The sequence below is a fragment of the Corvus brachyrhynchos genome, unplaced genomic scaffold, assembly GCF_000691975.1.
Source record: "Corvus brachyrhynchos isolate BGI_N302 unplaced genomic scaffold, ASM69197v1 scaffold363, whole genome shotgun sequence".
Lineage (NCBI taxonomy): Eukaryota > Metazoa > Chordata > Aves > Passeriformes > Corvidae > Corvus > Corvus brachyrhynchos.
This window is the reverse complement of record NW_008237404.1, coordinates 70623-75059: the sequence shown is the minus strand read 5'-3', so window position 1 is coordinate 75059 and position 4437 is coordinate 70623.

Sequence of the window (4437 nt, the reverse complement as noted above, 5' to 3'; positions counted from 1 at the left end):
AGCTGACCAGCCTTTCCTGCAACAGTCCAAGGAGAAATTCATCCTCTGATAATCACTCTTGGTATGCAATCTTCTCCACATGATCTCTGCTTGGGAAGCAGCTCTCCTTTCCTTTTCTTGGCTGGTATCAGGAAATTACCAGATATCAGTTATCTCTCTTCTCCCAGGCTGTCTTTTGGCAGCATGGATGGACCTGTGTGCTGTGGGATACAAGCAGCAGCAAAGGAATTAGAGGGCAGTTCAGCCTCAAATGTTTTTACAGCTACCAAAACCTCAGTGCTCTCCTCTGCACCGCATTTCCCAAAATTCATAGTGATGCTTACATTCAACTGTGCTCCATGTCCCCCCTTTACATTCTCCTGCCTCAAAATGCATTCCATCCAAAGTCAACTCACCATAATGTTAAAAAGAACCATTAGATTAATATTTACAAAGCCATCTTGACAAAGCACCAGGCTAAAAGTGCTTAGGCATCTCTTTTGAGACTACTAACCATGCACCTCTTGATGCATTCACACTGGAATTTAAATCACTTATGAAGTAGCATTTTCAAAACAAACCCCTCCTTAAATGTAGAATCAACATATGCATAAACATTAATCCTTTTTCATCCACTTATCATTCCTTTCAGTATGTGTCATAATAGCTATAGGTAAGTCTCCTCTGACATTTCCTGGACCCACAATGAGCATTAAAAAGCCATTCATATAAATGATATAATACCAATTAGAACAATTTTTCCTGCTAGCGTGGTGTCTTTATCACAATCAAGGAAAAAAGTACTCAAAGTTATTATTCTATCTTGTCAGACACACTTTAATCTCTTGAATATATTGTGGACTAATGGGACACATCACCAGATTAACCAGAAAGCCAGTGCACATGCAAAGTCCAGCGACCAAGCAAAAATCATTTGGTTTATCAAGAATCATTTCCTCCGCCAATATATGACAGAGAACAAGTTTACTAAAAGCTTAAAGTGGGATTAAAAGATAAAGAAGGATCCAATCACTGACAGCATTTTCCTCTAAAGCATTCTCACATGAATCTTAGAGCACTAAGCTGCAGCAGTCTTGTACTTTCCTAGAGGGACTCAGCTTGAGCAGTGTCAGAGCCGAGGAACACATCTAACAACATTCACACTGCTGAATATTTAGAGAACAGCCCTGTCCTCTGCCAAGCCATTCTCTTGCAAGAAAGCAACCATCTTAAGTGTGTTACCCAGGGCAGCTTCAGGGGATGGAAAAATAAACACAAAGCAGACAGCATTTTTAGGATCACTCAATCTTTTGTCAGATTCTGGAACTAACTCACAGCCAGCATTAAAGCCCTCAAGCCACTGCTATATCAGCCTTTCCTCTTCCCACAGCCCAGTGTGGCCACCACAAAGATGAAGAATGGCATATCCACGTCCATTTGGCTTTTATATAGTTTTTAAGTCCCACTTGCTTCACTTCAATCATTCTGCACAGTAGGCAGCTATTTCTCACACGTGCTGTCTGTCCTCTGTCTGAACACGCACTCTACAAGTACTGCATGAACTCTGGCAGGCTGTAGTTGTAGACAAGAGAGGCAATGACTGCACCCTGGACTAAGGCAGTGAAATAAATCAGCCAGCCTGGTTATACTCAGAGCAAGTTAAGCTTAGCTTTTCCCCCCACTTGTGTATGCACATATGGAACCAGTGCTTCCACCACAGCCAGCAGCATCCACACACAGGAGATGTGGATGAACACGCTCATGCCCTTCGTGTTCTGTGCCACTGGACACAGAACCAACAGAGGCCACCATCATTGTGGCACATGCTTAAATCATACTGCTCTGACTTCTGAGTTTTGACATTTTCCCCTAATGGCACTAGCCAGATTCTCCCATCGTGTATTCCAACCACCCAGCCTGCCTTACCTGAAAGGAAGCCATTGAGTAAAATGGATCGAGGAGAGCCCTCTAAGTTGCATCTACCTATGGCAGGAGGGTCCCATTCTGTAATAGACATCACATTGACTAGAAACTGCACAGTCCAATGCTCCAGTGCATGAGTTTCCACCTGTACTATGCACAGAAACCATATTCTCAGCACAGATCACGATGAAGCTGGATGTGGCTTAAATAAATATGAGCTGTTGGAAGAAGCCTGAGCACTGTGTAGCAAGCACTAATTAGGGAGAGCTTTAGCAACCATTTTTGCCATGGTACTATCTTTGCTAAATGAGGAATCAGCTGTATAGACCCTAAGAGGCCTCAGAATTAAGAAGAAAACTGTTTTTAATAGTTAATGGAAAAGTCACTGAGAACAGAAGCTGGCGTTTTCAGAAAATCACTCCAATTTCCTAACCAAATGTAGTGTTGCTGTTGAAAACACTTGTCTGGATAACCGAGTATGCAGCAATGGTAACAATAAGTAAATACAGTACTCTCTTCTCCTGACACTTAAGTCCTAAATTAAGCTCAGAATTGTGCCTGTAATTAACAAGCCAGCAGTCAAGTCAGTAACACAAAGCTGAGCCAGTCTCCCATATCTAAAAGTTACAGAGGCATTCAAGAAACTAATAAATAGGTCAACTCATTTCTGTATTCTATACTCTGTATCAGGTATGATTCATCCATAAAATAAAAATGTCAGTGTTCACACAGTTTTTATAAATGCTTATATATGTTATTATAAATATTTAATGTCCAGTTAGATTGGCAATATTAAGATCACTTTATTTTAAGCCATATGGATTTTGAAAACACATACAAATAAAATACTTGCTACAAAATTCCATTTGCTAAAGTTCCTTCAGGAATATACATCAAGCATGATCCCAGCACACAGATAAATGACTTTTACAGAAAACATTACATAGAGCAATAAATGCTAGTGAAACGACTAAGTTTTATATTTATTTATTTTAAATAGCCATGTCTGAATTTAAAATGTGTAACCAAACTGACTGTGGAAGTCAACAGGCACTGCAAAGCCCCAAAGGGGAGAGTAAGCGCTACTTTTCAAGTTCACTAGTTCAGGGGTAAAAATCCCTGAGAGACAGAAAAACACTAAACCCATTTTCTTCGATGGAAAGACACTTGTCAAGGGACATTGCCAACAGACAGCCATAAAGAGAAACTGTAAGGCTGAAGAGCAATAGTAAAACAAAGCAAGGAAACCAATCTGTAATGTTAGGTAACGAGGAATGCTTGGTGGAGCAGCATCATGGGACCAAGGCTGCCTGCTTGCAAGAAAAGCACTCAGCAGAAATATATGCAGAGATACAAAGCACAAGATATGTATGTGCTAACCTTGTCATTAAGATGGAAAACACTTACAGTGCGTGCCAAAACTATAATCCCACCTAGTTACAAACAGTATGCAACTGACCTCAAGAGTTAAAATATAAACAAGAATAAACAAGATATTGTGCTCCAATTTCAACGTCACCTCAGGACATTTATTACATGAAGCCAGTAGATTAAGAAACACACACCCATATATATTTTCTGCTCCTCGAGGCCAGCACAGAACAGCTCAGCAACAAGTGTTTAACAGACCAGGTCACTGAATTCTCTGGGACCTGGAAACTGATCTCAGAAGCAGTATGCCTCTGACCTTCCACCTCAAGTCCCGGAGTTGCTGCTGGACATCAAAATAGCTCTACTGCTTCTACTTTATGAGTCATACCCCTGCAGTGTCCTGTTCCTTGCTACATGCTGTGACAAGGGTCCCCGACTCCATCCCTTTCCTTAAGCCTATTGTGCGTACAGAAGTTGCACCACTGAATGATGATGCTGTGCTGAATTTCAGTGTTATTTAACATGGAGGCAGGTCAAGCTAGCTAGATCAAGCATGAATTCACTCACACTGTTCACTAAGGCTGATGTGTGCCTTCAGAGTAGTGGAAGAAAGCCACAGAAACCTCAGGTTATTGAAACATCCTAAGCATTAAGAAGCCCATTACATCTGATGGTTGTCAAGCACCACAATAAGCAACACTAGGAGGAAAGTGTGGCGTAAATGGTGAAAGCAAGTCCAAGCAGACCTCAATCTAAAGACCTAATTCTAAATGTTAATATAGGTTTCACAACCAGTACACTTAGCCTATGATCAGCCACAGGTTTGAAACTATTAGCAAATAAACATGAGTTCTAAGAGCAACCTTTAGGTTATGACCTAAAGATCTATAAATACCACTGGGGGGATGATCTAGTTTGAAATCAGATTATCTTTAAACTAACTAGAAAGCAATCGTGCTTACGTGAGGCCCTCATGCCAGTCACACTTGCTCCGGAGCAGGGCAGCACTCTACAGAACTGAAGTTGACAACATGTGCCCTGTGCTATTTTAACATCCAGTTTCCCTGTATTATTTATATCACTGCCTTAAGAGAACAGTACTTAAGCCAAGCTACACCAGCCTCACTTCAGCCCAACCGTGCATCCAGTTTTGTGCTCAGTTTA